This window comes from Oryx dammah, unplaced genomic scaffold (assembly GCF_014754425.2).
Source record: "Oryx dammah isolate SB20612 unplaced genomic scaffold, SCBI_Odam_1.1 HiC_scaffold_13, whole genome shotgun sequence".
In the NCBI taxonomy this organism is placed as follows: domain Eukaryota; kingdom Metazoa; phylum Chordata; class Mammalia; order Artiodactyla; family Bovidae; genus Oryx; species Oryx dammah.
In genome coordinates this window covers 53,135,480-53,152,383 of record NW_024070197.1, presented here as the reverse complement: position 1 = coordinate 53,152,383, position 16,904 = coordinate 53,135,480, and positions in this window count along the sequence as shown.

Sequence of the window (16,904 nt, the reverse complement as noted above, 5' to 3'; positions counted from 1 at the left end):
ACATCTGCAATACTAAGCTGTCTCAGCAATTCTGACTCAGTGAGGCTGGGTGGGGCCAAGACTCTGCATTTCCGGCAAGTTCCCTGGTGACCTTGATGCTGCAGGTCTGGGGCCCGCAGACAGAATTACTGGGCTTGAGGAAGGCAGGGAAGGGTGTGGGGGTTACTCTGGGGCTGCTGGGAAGCAGGTTTGGTGCAGAGTCACAGAGGTGGGGCTAAAAAGCTGACAGCTACAGGACCTGGGGCCCCAGGGCCAGCCCAGGGGCACCCTTGACCACTGGCTCCCTAAGGCGACGATCCAGCTCCCGGCTGCCTTTCCCAGCACGCTGCTCATCTCATCTCTCAGTCTTTGGACATGAGGGACTGCCCATCTCCCTCCTGGCTGCCCATCCAAATCAGCACTTAGCACAAACCCCACCTCCTCCAGGAAGCCCTGTCTTGATTGCTCCAGCTTCCCAGCACAGAGAAGCCACTGCTATCTGTGGGGTGTGGTGACAAGACACCGTCAAGAGGTGGTCCAGAGCTGAAAGTATACACGGCCCCCTGTGTCATCCCTCCCAGGCTCCACCCCAGGACCCGCCGGGCCTCTGTGTGGGGAACAAAGGGAACCAAGACAGAAGTGGGGGCACTGGGTGGTTGTCGCAACAGTCAAGGCAAAGACGTGATGGCTCCTGGGCCCAGGGTGGTGCTTTGGAGGGGGTGCTCGGCTTCCGCGTATACTTGGAACGCAGAGCTGTCGGGATTTGCTGGTGGCTCAGAGGAGGGAGAGACAGAGGACTCGAGAACATCTCCAAGTCTGTGACTTGAGGGACTGGGAGGCTGGCGTTGCCAGGAGGAACGGGTCTGGGGAGAGGAGCCGGAGCTTCGTTCTGGCCACGTTGAGAGATGCTGTTAGACACCAAGTGGAGATCCAGTTGGCAGTTGGGTATTTGAGTCTGCAGCTACGCACACAGCACCCTTGGTGCACAGATGGCGTGTGAAGCCGGGAGCCTGGGGGAGGCACCTTGGGAGGGAGTGGTGGTGGGGAGCCCTGGGTCTGGAGCTTGCTGACAGCTGAGCGGTGCTGGCTTGGTCACTGCAGAGACCACAGCGAGGGTGCAGGGCGCTGCCCTAAGGGTGGGTGCTGCGACCACCAGGGCCCCCATCTAGAGTTGGGGGGGCGGAGTTTAAGAGTCTACCAGCCTTTCCCTTGCCTTGCTGCAGCGCTTCCCAGCCCCGCATACTCGTTCACATCATCGGGGACTCTGGAATACCTCCGATGCCCTGCCCCACCCCCAGAGATCCTGATGCAAGCGGCTGGATGGGGCTTGTGCAGGGCTTCCCAGGGGGTCACTAGTGGTAAAGAACCCACTTGCCAGTGCAGGAGATTTAAGAGAGGTGCAGGTTCTGTCTCTGGGTCGGGAGGATCTCCTGGAGGAGGGCATGGCAACCCACTCCAGTATTCTTGCCTGGAGAATCCCACAGACGGAGGAGCCTGGCGGGCTGTGGTCCATGGGATCACACAGAGTCAGACACGAGTGAGCAACTGAGCACACACGCGCGGGTGATTGCGATGCGTAGCCGGGGGCAGAGAGCCGCTGCTCTGGGAGGGCCAGAGACGTGGGTGCCGGTCCAGTGTCTTAGCCCCCAGAAGGCTCCTCTGAGACCCAGCTGGGACTGTCTGATCACCCCTTCTGCCACCAGGTATCATGAGTCTGTGAAGTGCCCCAGTCTGTGTTAGGGGCTGGGATGCTGACCTGAACAAGACAAGCCCCCTGCCCTCCTGGTGTCTCGAGGAGTCTGGCGGGTACCTCGGCAGACACTAAACAGCATGCTCATCACAGTGGCTGGAATAAGCACAGTGAGCAGGGAGCCCTACCTAAAATCAAGGAGGGCTTCCTGAGGGTGGTGATGCTTGAGCTGGGCTTTGAAGGCAGAAGAAGTTCCCTCCATGGAAAACTGGAGAAGGGCCTTCCAGACAGAGGGAACAGTGGGGAAGGCTTGAAGACTGAAACAGTGTGGACGTGGGGCTGTGCAGGCAGAGCTCCCCGTGGCTGGGACAGAAGATAAGGTGCCAGTGGTGGGAAGCAGGCAGGGCTGAGGGGGCCTCTGGGGCCAGCTCAGCTCGAGTGCTAAATTGTGCAGACCAGCCTGGGACCTCAGTTGCTGCTGAATGCAGGGCTGTGCTGGGTTTGGTAGTTGCCCCCCAAACGCATTGTCCGCCTGGAACCTCAGCATGTGACCTTCACCGGGAAGAGGGTCTTGGCCAACAGTTAAGATGCGGTGATACAGGACTAGGGTGGACCTTCAATCCAAGACCAGGGTGCCTATAGGAAGGTTTCGGGAAGGGACCAGGGTGTCCAGCAGCCACAGGAAGCTGGAAGAGGCAGGAAGGATCGCCCCCGCTGCCCCTGCCCAGGGCCTCCGGAGAGGTGAACTCAGAACCGTGATGGGGTGAATCCTTGGTTTTGTAAGGGTTCTTTGTTCCAGCAGCCGCAGGACACTCCTCGGGGACCACACAGGTTTTGATTCTCAGCTCACATCCTCCCGAAGGCAAGCAGGGGAGGCCCTGAGAGGCCCAGGAGGCTCTGGGGCTGAGGCTCTGCACCCTGCTCTCTGGCCCCACCTGGGACCTCCGCCCTCTGGATCCCCCCCAGTCATGCCTCCCCTCGCTGGCCGAGTGGATCCCCAGGGACAGTGACAGAAGCAGGCGGGCCCCTGGTACAGAATGGGCACACCTGCCGGTCTCCAGAGGCTCAGGGGTCTGTCTGCCTATGAATAGTCCGTGCTGGCCCTGGGATGAGCGGGCTGAGGCAGGTGGCTTCCTGATGGCATGAGAGTGGGGTTAAGGGCCTCCCGGGCCCCTGGGCAGGGGTAGGTGGGGGGTGGGGGGCACACCAGCTGCAATGCCAGGGGCTTCCCTAAGGGGCACCACCTGGATGCCACCCGTCCTACTCAGGCCGTGTCACCTGACCCCAGGGGTCTCTGGGAGGACTGGAGTGGCACCTGCAGCGTTCAGAGCAGCACCTAGTGGGCAGTGAGCCCCGTAGTCGGGAAGCCAGGCCACGGGGGTGCAGGAGGAGGCCCTGATCTCTCCTGAACCAGGTCCCCCGGTGGCCTGGTCTCAGGATGGAGGTGTCCAGAGGTCTCTCTGGCCCTGGGCCCAGAGCATGGGAGGATGGGGCCCAGGACATCCTGCTGGGTAACCTCTTTCCGGCCCCCGCCCCAGTTCCCCATACCTCTCTCCATCTCATCCCTCCCACAAAAGAGCACAGCGAACAGGATATTGACTGCACACCCCGTTGAGCAAGCTGAGGCAGAGAGGGGCTGAGGCTGCCCGGCTGGCCCGGCGGGGCACCCTGTATGGTATCTCTTTTAGCCCTCATCTGTGACGCAGGTTGTGCGTAAATCTCCCCACTGTACGGCTGATGACCCTGAGCCCACGGGGGCTCCTGGGCCCAGCTCTTGAAAATAGCAGGGTGTCAAGCCGGGTCTCCAGCAGCTGGACCCCAGCCAGCTTGTCACTTATTCATTCAACAAACAGCTGGCCAACTACTTTCTGACAGGCAGAGAGAAGGCAGGTTTCCTAACTGCCGCTGTTTCTGCAAGCCTGTCCTTGTGAACCGCCTCCATCCAGGTGTGTGTGTGTGTATGTGTGTGTCTGTGTGTGTTCTTATCCCACCCACTTCACCAGAGGCAGAGCCATGGCAGTAGCTGTATTTCCATCCTTAATATTCCTTTAGGAATGGCCTCCCAGGGGCCCTGACTCCAGGGCTTTCTTCCTAGAGGAACGGATACTAGTTAACATTGGTTGACGCTTCCTCTGGGCCAGGCCCTGCTCTGTTTCTTTCTGCGTGTTATTCGCTCAGTCCGCACACCACCCCACCAGGCAGGCATTTATCATCATCCCGGGACCTCCTTCCTGAACCCCTCCAGGGACAGCCTTCCTGGGGCGGCCTTGGTAAAGGCACAGAACTGACCGTTCGTTTCTATGAGGATGACCTACCGAGGAAGCTGGAGCCCAGGCAGGCCCATCTGTGGACCCCTAAGCCTAGCTGTCCCCCGGGGCACATCTGAGGCCCAGGCCACCCCCCATATGCCCCCCCATCCCCCGCCTCCAGGCCTGTGACACAGCAGCAGCCTCTCTAATGGGTTAAGTGACTCTGCTTCAGACACAGTCCCGTTTACATTATCAGCATGAATAAAAGATGAATTCCACCAGGGTGGCTGGCAGGGTCCTCCCACAGGCACGCAGGCTCCAGGCAAGACTGACAGTAAGAGGCTTCTCGGGAAGGAGCCGGGGGTGCCCCCGCAGAGTCGCTAAATGAGGGATGTCAGCTTCCTCCCTGGGCGGGGCGGGGGGCTTCCTGGGCCAGGGTGGGAGGGTGGAGCATGGAGTACTTGGCTGGGGGTTGCGGCCGTGGCACACGCAGTGCCTGGCACTGTCCTGGCCAGAAACGGGGCACACAAGGTACCTGCCCTCACGGGGTGGGGGGGTGTGCTCCGTCACTCAGTCACGTCTGACCCTTTGTGACCCCAGGGACTGTAGCCCGGCTGCCGGGCTCCTCTGTCCATGAGATTCTCCAGGCCAGAATACTGGAGGGGGTTGCCATTTCCTCCTCCAGGGAATCTTCCTGACCCAGGAATCAAACCCACGTCTCCTGCATTGGCAGGCGGATTCTTTACCCCTGTGCCACGAAGTGGAGTGGATAGAAAATAAACATGCTCCAGCGAATATGTGATCCCAGGCTGGGTGTGATAAGCTCTATGAACACAGTCAAGCAGGGGGAGGGGAGGGAAGGGGCAGGCGGAGCTCTGGTTGCAGGAGGTGGCCTTCCAGCCTGAAGGGGATGAGGAGGAAGTGTCCCAGGCAGGTGCAAATGCCCTAAGGCTGGAGCTGGGGTTGAGGGGAGTGGGGCTGCTCACGCAGGGCCTTGGCGGCTGCCACTCACAGTTCCAGCTCCTCTGCTGAGCAGGGCGGCAGGGAGTCCCTGGGTCCCCCCGAGGTTGGAGCACTGCGGCCCTGGGGTCATGCTTGGTGAACTCTGGCAAATGGGCTTTGGAGGAGGGGCTACTGGAGCCTGCAGGCTGCTCGTTAACCAGGTCTGGCTGCTCTGGGCTCCACTGGGGCAGGACAGGGCACCCTGCTCACCCGCTTGGTGGCTTTATCTTGGCAACAGATTGCACAACCCCCCGAGCTAATATTGAACTTGCCAGGATTTTAAATAGCAGCTGTAAACACCACTGCTCCCAGCCCCTGGCCCTGTGATCCCTGCCCGAGGCGAGCATTCAGGTGTGGCTGGCCCCAGGCACCACCTGGGCAAACACGCAGAGGACAGTGGGGCAGAGCCAGTTACCAGGAACCAGAATCCCAATCATCTGACCCGCACCTGAGGGTCCATGTCTGTAGGAGCTGGAAGTGACCAGAAGGGACTCTCCTCTGCAGAAAGGGACAAAGGTCCCAGACTGTCTTGAGAGCCATCTCCAACCCTGCGTGGACATCATCCCTCATGCAAAGCCAGGCTCCGTCCTCCCGCAGTCCTTGATCCCACAGGCCCAGTGCTGGGGTCAGGCCCCCTGGGGGATGCCCGGCTGGCCCCCACCCCTGCCCAGGGGCTCCAGACCTGGGCCACAGTTCCTGGAGTGTGGGCACCTTCTGCTGAGCCTCAAACTCCTGGGGCTTTTCTGAAACCACCCCTGGGCAGAATCCCACCTGCCGGGGGTTCCCACTCATCAGTCTGGAGTGGCCGGGCCTTTGCACACATTCCTGAGGGTGGCTGCACCCTGAGCTCTGTGCTCCCTGAGTGGATTCTGTGAGGGGCTGGGGGTTGGGAGGGGCTTGGACCAAAGGGAAGGTGGATCTAGGCAGGCAGGGGGTCATGGAGGGCTGGGGCCCTGTCCTGCCTCCACTGAGTGTGGTGACTGTGTGTCTGTCTGTCTGTCCTCCCCCACCCCCAACTGCCCCAGCCCTTCCCTCTGCCTGCAGAGCTCCCCAGCCAGGGGCCTGCTTGTGACCCCAGCTCCCAGGACGGGGCCCCTGTGGCACCAGCATCACCAGGCTTCTTTAAGGGAGCCCCTGAGCCCTTAGCTGGGGTGTCAGTTCCAGCTCTCCTACCTGTGTCAGGGGGCTGACTGAGGACACTCCCAGAGCCAGGCTTCCTGCCTCCACTCACCTTCTAGGCTGAGAGAATGCAGCCCCTCCCCAGCGCCCCGTAGCTCGGGCGCATTATTTGTTCAGACAAAGAATATCCTGGGGTCTCCTGAAGGGGTCAGAAAGGCAGCTCTCACTAGTAACTACGGTCCCCATTCATCCATTTGCTCACTCGCTCGTTCACTGGTACACGGAGAACTCACTGGGCTCCTCTGTGTGTTCTCAGCACAGGGGTGGAACAGCAGACCCGAAACCCCTGCCCTCCCAGTGTCAGGGCCAAGCACTCTTGTGGGAAGTGGAGCTTGACAGGCAACAGCAGGGTCAACGTTCAAGGTATTTCACCTGCTCTGCCCACGGCCCCGCCTTCATTATGGGTCCCAGGGAGACTGGCAACTTCTTGGCAAGAGGCCAAGCCTCCTGGAAGCCACTTGCTGGGACCTGGGGCTGCAGAATGGATCTACGTCAATATTCTAACAACTGGCCCAGCTGGCCTAGCTGCTGCAAGCTGCACAAGGACCCGGTGGTCGGTGGGATCCTGTGTCACAGGATCCATCTCTGCAGATCCCCTTGGCTGGACCCTGGGGGGGGCCCTGGCCCACCACCCAGCCTCCCCCCAACTCCCAGCCTCCCCTCAACTCCCAGCCTCCAGGATCTCGCTTAAATACTTTAAAACAATCTAAAAGTAATTATCACGAACAGGCTGCTTGGGAACACCTGCTCCACGCGTCCCTTGGAATAGCTAATGTGCCCGCTCGGAGCGCTGACAGGCGCCGGGCTCCTCCCGTGTCCCGAATCGCCAGATGCTCCTGTGCCAGGGCACCCCCCTCCCCGCCCCGCCGCGCAGCACAGAGAGGCCGCCCAGCCCGTGTTTCCAGCGCTCCCCGCACAGCTGTCACTTACGGCGATCAGTAGGAAAATCACCACCCCACGAAGTCATACATATGGAACATCATATTTGCAGAATATTTATTTTAACACGTGTCAGGGCCTCCGCGGGTTGTAGGCAGAGCCTCTGCCTCACACGCAGGCAGCTGCCATGGGGCTTTCTTCCCAGAGGACAGCAGAGACCAGGGGGTGCAGGGCTGAGCTGGGGGCCCCATTCTCGAGCTTGGGGGCCCCGGTCGGCCCTCCCTCAGAGCTCTGGGTGGTTGGGGAACTGGCAGGCAGTGCCCCCACGTCCCTGGATGCCCCCACGTCGTCACAGCTGTGGAGCAGCTGCCTGTTCTGTGGTCTCAGTTGGGGGCCAGCCAGAACGTAGAAACCACACCACGCGAGGTGTCTCAACAGAGAGAATTTAATCCAGAGCACTGGTGACACAGGTGTTGGAGGACTGAAAAGGCGAAAGGAGGACACACGGGTAACAGAGAGGTCACGCCTGCATGAAGCACTACACACCCCCGGGGCCAACGAAGAGGTCGGGGCTGCTGAACGGCAGAGGCTTGGCAGATGAGGGGCCCACTTAGCAGGGAGCCAGATCTCGGAGGAGTCGGGGAGGCTGGGCTGGTGTAGGGAGTGTGGGGAGAAGACTGAAGCTGGAGAGCGGAATCACTGGGGCGACACTCATGAGACAAAGCAGATCTCTTGGCGGCAAAGGGGCGTGGGATCTTGCTGCCAGGAGACAGAGCTTTGGGGGCAGGCACAGGGAAAGGTGCTGTCACTTGTGCCTGCCACCCTACCCTGCCCCGCCCCACCCTCCAGGCCAGCCAGGCCAGCCCTCCGTCCCCACCTTCCTCACATCACGCCAGTCCCCCATCCGTCAAGCCACGCAGGGGAACCTTATCTCCCTGGCCTCTCAGCGCTAGGGACGCACAACTTGTTCCCAAGTTACAGAGGGGGAGATTGAGACTGAGCGTGAAGGAATTTTAACCATGGCCAGGAATCCACAGCAGGTCGGAGGCAGGTGGGACTCTGAACTTCTAAGCCTGCAACCTCCACAGGCGAGTGTCTCACAGGTGATATCTTATAGATACATCCCTCTTACAGCTGGGGAAACTGAGGCATGGAGAGACAGGGTTACCTGCCCACCATCGCTCAGTGGTCAGTGGCAGAGTCAGGATTCAAACTTGGGACAGAATCTGCACTTTTCATCACCACTCTTAAGAACTTGTTGGAAGTAGGAGGACAGATAGATGCACAGGTAGAGGGATGAGTGGATGGATTGTAGAGGGTGGGTGGGAGGAAGGAGGGGGGAGGGAGGGACAAGCAACAGAAACTTCCCTAGCCTGGAGGCATTTGTGGCCACTGGAAATGTGCTGAGTTAACCCTGGCTTTAGCCCCTTCTGCTGGCTCAAAGATCCTTATCTTCATTTTCTAGTGAGAAGCACTTGAGGAGGAGATGGGTTGAGGGGACAAGACACAGGCTGTGGTGTGTCCCGTAGACTTTGGTTTGAATCCCAACTGCCCCCCTTACTACTGAGCGACCTTGGAGCCTCAGTTTGCTCCCCTGGGAAATGGAGCCCCGAGGCCGTCGATCCCATCTCCCCCCACCTATGACCCCACATGGGAACAGCTTGCGTGTGCTGTCTCTGTGTACACGTGTCATATACCCAGAGCTCTAAGCCCACGCCCACACGGGACACACACACAGACCCAAACACACCCCCCCCCTCCCCAGCCATGCTATGTAACTTCTGAAAACACTTCTGGGAGCAGCAGACACTTGTGGGCCCCTGAGTCCCTGCAACACACACGCTCGAACGGAACGCCGCAAAGCCGCACGCCTGCAAACACACTCCCGCCCGGAACACGCACCCAGGGCATCCCCAGAGGGCACCCCACAGAGCCAGACACCACCCTCTCCTGCCAGCACAGGCGTGTGTGCACGCACCCAGAGCACAGGGAGCTCCCGAAGGGGTGGCACCAAACTGATGCCTGGAAATAGCCCTCCCTGGAAGCTGTGTGCACAGGGCACCGGGGTCCCTGTGTTCACCACGGGTGCTCCAGGGGCAGTGGGCAGGGGGCTGTGTGCATAGGGCACTGGGGGCCCTGTGTTCACTGTGGGTGCTCCAGGGGCAATGGGCAGGGGGCTGTGTGTGCAGGGCACCGGGGACCCTGTGTTCACCCTGGGTGCTCCAGGGGCAGTGGGCAGGGGGCTGTGTGCGCAGGGCACCGGGGGCCCTGTGTTCATTGCGGGTGCTCCAGGGGCAGTGGGCAGGGGGCTGTGTGTGCAGGGCACCGGGGACCCTGTGTTCACCCTGGGTGCTCCAGGGGCAGTGGGCAGGCAGGAGGCCGCTTGCTCCATGTGACAAGTGTGGGTCTGTTATTCAAGTGTCATCATGGCCCTCCTTGCTCAGAACCTGCCATGGCTCCTGTCACTGGAGCGAAGCCAGTGTCTTGCTCTGGCTCCAGGCCTGGGGTGATCAGTCCCACAGCTGCAGTCCCATTGTCCTGTCTCCTAATCTCTGCAGACACAGCCTCCTCCTCCCTGGCTCTCAGACATGCCCCGGGGCCTTTGCACGAGCTGTTTCCACTGCCTCTTCCCGCTCTTCTCACTCATGCGGACCTGCATGATCCGCAGCCACTCTTCTTTTCACCCAGAGCCTGGATGAGACTTCCCTTCCTCCCCACAACACCCGCCTCTGACCTGATCCCTCCCTCGGGGCCCTCCATCCACCTACTCTGCTGTTCTTCTCCAGAGCTTAGCATCATAGCTGACACACACACGGATGTGTGTATTTACTATCTGTCTCCCTGCTGGTCTGCCAGCTCCACCGGGGATTGTTCCTCACGGGGCGCTATCCCCAGGGCTGCGAGCGGGGCCGACACACGGCAGCGCACAGTGTAAACCGTGATTTCATTCCTTCTTCGGTCTCTTCTCTCCCCAGGCCCCCACGGATAGATTAGGGGCTTAGTGTGAGCCCAGCTCCGTGCCAGCTGCAGGGCAGGATCCTAACAACTCCTAGTGCTCTCTGAGCACTCACAGCCCGCCGGGTGCTGAGTTAGGAGCGTGACCTGTTAACTCCTTTAACGTTGCAGCCTCATGGCACACGAAGCTCAGACTGACAAGGCAGGATAAAATCCAGCCCCTGACAGCAGTTTGGAGCAATAAGACACACAGTGCAAAGATGACCCGTGATAATGATGATGACTGGAACCCAGGGCATGCCTCATGCATGGTCCAGATCCCCAGATCGCAGATGAGGGAAAAAGCCCACACAGAGGGGTCAAGCAGTCTGCTCGAGGTCACCCAGCTCGGCGGGACCAGCTCAGCAGATCCCAGAGGGAGGCAGGCGGAAGCTGCTCTGGGAGGGCACAGGGCACTGGGCGTGAGGACCTTACTCCAATTCCCCCCCCGAGAGTCTCCTGTGCGGTTAAGGGTAGAAGCCCTGGCCTCTCGGGCCAGTCCTTCTGTCCAGTGTGCAAAACCTGCAAGCTGGGCTCAGAGTCCTGAGCCTCGGGGGCATTCACGTGCAAAGCCTCTGCATCCACCCAACAGGGGCAGCTGAGTGAAGCAGGCATGGAAGGCTGCCTGGGGATGCTTGGAGAGGTCTTTTCAGGGCTGGGGCTTCGCTCAGCCGCAGCTGACTGTTGCACCGTGGCGTATGGCAAAATCATTGTATTTTTTCAAGAGAAGCCAGAAGTCCAGATTTTTCTGTCAAATCTGATTTTTAAATGCTGGCAACTAATGCGAATATACAATTCTTCTGTTACCTCAGGGCACACAAACCACACAAAACCCCAGCCGTGCTGGCAGGCCCCGTCTGTGGAGTCTGCTTCTCGGATCCCGGCCCCTGCTGGCCCTTGGTCACATCCTTTGGGGGATCAGGGCTGGAAACTGGCCTCCAGCGGTGGGGGTGGCATCATTCTCCTGGCTCCCCCCCACCACACAGCCAACCCACCTCGCTCCACCCCAGAGCAGCCCTGCCTTCCCGCCTCCTCCAAGCCCACCTGGGCAAGAGCGGGTCCCTGGCACCCTGACACAGAGGGTGTTGGGGGCCCCCTTGGGCCCCCGCCACCCACGCACCCTCTCCTGACAGCTTTATCAAGCCTCCAGGCTTCCCAATCCCATTGTTCCTGACATCTGTTTCGGTAAGTGATTAATTGCAATTAGCGAGCAGTTTGAAAGCCCTGGAAGAATACTCAGCAGAAATCTCATCAAGATTAATGAGTGGCGGGGCCATCGGGGTGGGGGGGGACGGGGGGAGCACTACTGCCATGCCGCCGCGGTGGGACCCAGTGGAGCTGTTGTCGCCCGCACAGGTGCTAGGAAGTGAGCGGGAGGCGAAACCCTGGCCCCACGCCTCCCCACTTGCCCCGAAACCCTCCTCCCCCATAAATTACCACTAGATGATTTCTCATCAAAATGCATGAATTACCCACTAATAGGCTATTAATAAAGCCCTCAGAGGGTCATAAGATAAGGTTCTAGGCATGGATTGCAGGGCTTCCAGAACACTCCACCACCACTCGCCGACGTGGGCACGCCCAGGTTGGGGAGGCCGGAGCTGGCAGCCTGCACACAGCCACACCCCCATCAAGTGCTTGTGGGGAACTGGGGTGGCACCCACCCTCAAAAGTCAAGTCCACCGCGAACGGAGACCTTGCCCCCTCGAAGTAGGACTGTCCGGAGCACGCGCCTCACAGGTAGGTAGGGGCCAGGTAGGAGAAAGGCGCAGGAACCGTGAAGCTGAGACCCTGCGTTGGCATCCTGACTGTACCCTTCCGCCCCGCCAGGCGCCCGAGCACCTGTGTGCCGACGGCTCCGAGCACGCGGCCCCCGCGGCTGTTTTCGTGTTCGCGTGCTCCCCGCCAGGCCAGGCCCCCACGTCTGCTTGTCACACCTTGTGTGCAGGCGATGCCCGTGTGCCATGTGCCGTGTGCACCCCTGCACACCGGGCAGCTCTCACTTGTGCCCCTACGCCACCTGTGCCGTCACACCCTTTGTGCGTTTCTGAGATTCTCTGCATCCCTGCTCTGCCCTGTTTGCAACGGTAACAGGTGTTTATGGAAGGACAGTCACGTGTTGGGTATTTCCCAGCCGTTCTCTGTAATGCTTCCAACAAGCTCGAAGGGCCTCTGGTCTCCACACGACGAGACCGAGGGCAGGACCTTCAAGCAGTCTGGCTCCAGAGACACCATTGGTGTCAGAGCTGGGTTCGAACCCAGGTCTCTCTGGCGCAGCTGATGGACCTGGTGTCCCCGAGGACAAGAGTGTTCACACTGGATGGGGCTGCAAGGACCCTGCTTTTTACCTTCTGCTTTTTTGGTTCTGCTCTGGAGCCCAGATGGTGATAAATGCCCCCAAGACTCTTCTGGGGAAGTTGGGATGGGCCTGGAGGTTCTGGGGGACTCAGAGGCTTGGCTGGGATGCATTCACTGACCCTGGCAGGGGCTGTTATTGACAGTGGCTGCATGAGGTGTGAGCAACTCGCCCAGCCTGCTTTGAGATAAATGCTTTCTCCGGCTTGGTTTATGTTGTCATTTTCTTATCATTTAGTCTGGACACCACCCAAATGACATAGTTCTTATGCCCATCTTGCTGACAGAGAAACTGAGACTCTGGGACATTAAGTCACCTGGGTCAGGTCACCAGGCATAATAGCAGAACCGTGATTTGATTGAGTTCAGCTCTGTCTGACCTAGGTCCAGGAATCCCTTTGTTTTGTTCTGACCTCCACAAGTCACTTGTCTTGCCCTCTGTCCGCCTTCGAGAGAGAAGCCAGTCAATGTATGTCATGGACTATGACTGCTGGCCACTCCCAGAGCCCTCTGCTGCCCACTCTAGACAGGTTGTGTGGATGGCTCACAGATGATGGATGGATGGATGGATGAATAGATGATTGGGTAGATGTTGGATGGACGGACACTTGCATGGAATTAGATGAATGGATGGATGGATGGTTGGATGGATATAGTGGGTGTTAGATGACGGATGGGAGGTGGTTGCCTGGATGAATGAATGTTGGTTCAATGGAGGGCTATTGGTTAAGTGACCAAGTGGAAGGGAAGATGGAATGGAAGGTTAGATGGCTGAACAGAAGGCCCTGTGAGGGGAAGGAAGAGCTGTGATTCCTCGTAGCCCTGCTGAAAGGGATGACCGTGAGCAGGAATCTTGCAGCACCAGTTTGCAGGACTATGGCCCAACCCCTCACGGCACCAGGGAAGGAACTGTGACTTGGGGCCGGGAAGGGGCCTGCCACAGTGAAAGAATTTATTCACAGTAGGTCGGAACCCGGGCCTCACTCCCGTAACACAGCGCAGCTCCCGCAGAACACCCCATGGTCCTCTTTTCTCCATGAGCTGCTTCTAGCTCTCGACCCAGGGGGCACCAGGGTGGTGGTGAGTAACAACAGAGGTTGTATTAATAATTAAGAGCACTCACGTCATAATGACTCTGTGCCAGCTCTTTCCATGTGTCTGTGACGCCTTTAATTTCCCCAGCAGTCGCGTGGGAAGGGGCTGCTTTCTGTGTGGAAGAGGAAGCTGAAACACAGAAAGGCTGGGTTGTTTGCCCGAGGCCACACAGTTGGGAAGTGTCAGAGCCAGGATGTCAGACTGGCTGAGGTCTATGCTTGCCCGTTTCTGCCCTGCCCCATGAGGGCGGGTTCTTTCCTCTCTGACCCCACAGCAAGGGGGCTTCGTGGACACGTGACCCTGAATGGTCACACGAGCCCCGTACTTGGTCTCATGCCTGTGTTGCCATCTTGACACTCAGCTCTTTTTGAACCAGGGGCCCTGCATTTTCATTCTGCCCTAGACTCCACAAATTTCGTGGCCAGTTCTGCCCCGGGGCCACCCCATACCCCCCCATCCCTGAGGACCAGGGCGGGACCCTGCTGAGAGGCTGGAACCTTGGGCTGCACACAGAGGCACGCTCTAGCCGGTGGCCTCCCGAGGGTGGGCCTGGTCTAGGTCCTCCCTCACCCCCAGCCCCGGAGATCCAGAGCTGCGACCCTGCACCCCCACGTCCCCACCCCACCCCTGCAGCGGAGATTCCTCAGAGCCCTGTGTGTGCCAGGATGTGTGTCCTGATCTGTCCAAGCCACCCCAGCAAGTGCTCAGCACTCGACTTCTGGGTGGGTGTTGTGGGAGCAGCTGGGACTGGGGCTGTGGTTTCCCCCTTTCTGTCACCCCCAAGCCCTCCACCTTAGGTGGTCTTGAAGGGTCATCTGGGCTTGATGGCGTATCTGAGAGAGGGGGAGAGAGGGAGCGAGCCCGTGTGTCAAAGGGCCTGATAAGGGGAGGAGGGTGGAAGCCCTTCTTCCGGGTGCAGTGGCCTCTCAGCTGTCTCTGCCAGTGCCCTGTCCCGTCATCTGTGCAGTTTGGTCTGGGCTGGGGTTTGGCCAGGGGCCAGGGAACTGGTGAGCCGTCTCACTGCAAAGTGGGTGTTGTGGGCCTCATTTCCCCAGGCAGGAAGCTGAGGCCATGGCTGGGGATGGGGCGTCACATATGTGTGTGTGCTTAAACATCAGCCAGTGGGCCATGCGCCATCCCAGGCTGTGGGCCCCCAGGTCCAGAATCTCAGCGATGTGCTTTGGAAATTCAATTAGGCTTCACTGGTTCTTCCAGGGAGGGGCACGGAGCCTGGGTCAGGGGCCCTGGAAATGGGGGGCTATTAGAACTCCTCTCCCCTCCTGTGCACCTGGGAGAACACCCCAAGGAGGTAGCTGCATACATCAGTTCTGGGCAAGGTGAAAGTGTAGCCAAAGTGTTAGTCGCTCAGTCATGTCCGACTCCACAGACTAGCCCGCCAGGCCCCTCCGTCCCTGGGATTCTCCAGGTACAAATACTGGAGTGGGTTGCCATTTCCTTCTCCAGGGGAGCTTCTCGACCCAGGGATCCAACGGGGTCTCCACTAGGAAAGCCCTCTGGGCAAGGTAGTCTTTTCTTACCCTGATTTTGCAAATAGGGAAAGTGCTCAGAGTACTCAAGACAGTTGCCGTGGGCCACACAGCCGACAGCTGGCTCAGCCTGTTATCAGAGCCCTGACCCTTACTGGGCATCAGCTTGGTCACTCGTCACTCTGGTGCAGTGGCGGCCAGCCTGAGCCTGTCCCTGCAGTCTGGACAGCTCTGGCTGGCTGTTCACTGGTGGCATCTCAGCCTCCCCTGGGGCAGGAGTGGGGGATGGACCTTTCCTGTGCTGGGGCAGTTCCCGGTCTAGAGTGCAGACCCAGAACCTCCGCTTCAGAGGGAAAACTCCCTTCTGCAGTGGGGCGAGAATTCAAACCCGCCCCAGAGGGTGAAGACGTGGACCTCGGCAGCCCAGCCCGGTAAGGGAAGACTTGACCTCCGGGGGAGTCCCCCGGAGCCAGCTCCAGCCCCAGGCCTGGCCAGCTGGGCGGCAGCCCAAACCCTAGAGGGCCCCGTGGGCGCCGGTCTCCAGCCCAAGGGGCGGGACGGCTGCCTGGCAGGGTCCCCGCTGGCCAGGCGCCCGGTTCCCGGGCTGAGACCCCACGCTGCGGCCTTCGCGGGGCTGGTGGGGGGTGCAGAGCCCGCAGGCCAGAGAGTGGGCGGGCCTTGGGCCCCCTGCGCCCCTCGGCCCCCTCCGAGGCGCGCGGCCGGGGACAGTGGGGGCGGCCTGAGCGAAGCTGCCGCTCATCCTTGGCAAGACATCTGCTGGACAAGTAGGGGTGGGGAGAGGTGAACGCCGGGGTTGGAGCATCGGAGCCCGCAGCAGCGCCCCCCACCTCTCCCGGCGACTTCTGGCCTCGCAGCAGATGGCGGGGGCGCGCGGGGGTGGGGGCGGGGGCGCGGGCGCAGCCGGCGGGTCTCACGCGTTACCACACCCATGAAATTTCCCATTGTGGGGGGCGGGGACAAGGCGGCGGCAGCGCCCCGCTCCTCCTCCCCTGCAGCCCTTCCCCCTCGCGGCCATCTGATGTCCCTCCCAGCGGGCGTCCCCGCCGGACTCCCAGTGGAGGCGCCGGGGGTCACCAAAGCCCCCAGCGCGCCCTCGAAACCACACCCCCCCTCCCCGCCCCCAGAGGAAGCTAGGGGAGGAGAGGGGAGGGTCGGGAGGCGCCGCGGAGACCCTTTTACATGTAAATGGGAGAACTGGGCGCCTGGAAAGGCGTTTTCCCCTCATTTTTATTTCCAGAAAGCCCGCTGTGGCCCGGCCCTCCTGCGGGCCCTGGGAGCCGCTGCGCGATGCCAGGATTGAAATAAGGAAGTAGGGTCCTCCAGAGAGTCAGCACCCACGCCCCCCGCCCTGTGGAGGGGTGGGCTGCAGGTCTGCACGGCCCGGTGGGCCCTGCCCAGGAAGGGGGCCCGGAGGGGAAGGCGCGGGCCGCTGGCGATCAGAGCCCAGGTCCGGGAGCTGCCGCTGACCGTCTGCGGGCTGCGTGTCCGCACCTGTAAAGGTGCTTGCTGCTTTCCTTGTTTCCGGCTCTGAGAATCCAGTAGTTAGGGGGGAGAGCTGTTGTGAAGACTGGGTGCCACCCCCCTAGAGCCTGCTGGATGGTGGGTCAGCGACTGGACTGTCTCTGGGTTCAAATCCTCCTCTCACCCTTCCCGTGTGTGTGGTCTTGGGCTAGTCGCTGAACCTCTCTGAGCCGCCAGTTTCCTAGACCACGCTAGGACCTCCCTCACAGGGTAGGATTTTGTGGGATTAAATCAGTTCTGGGTGTAAAAGGCTGCAACACAGCATGCAATCAATAAAAGCTACTCTTAGGACTTTTATTACCTGGCTCTACAGTCTACACCCCCGGGGTAGTGGTCCCGGGCATCCTGGGGGCTGCTCCCCTCTCTCTGCGTGTGCCCCCCTGAATAGGATGCTGTGTTTTTGCCTCTGCCAGCCCCACCAGGCTATAAGCCCCCCGACCCTCCCCTGTGCAC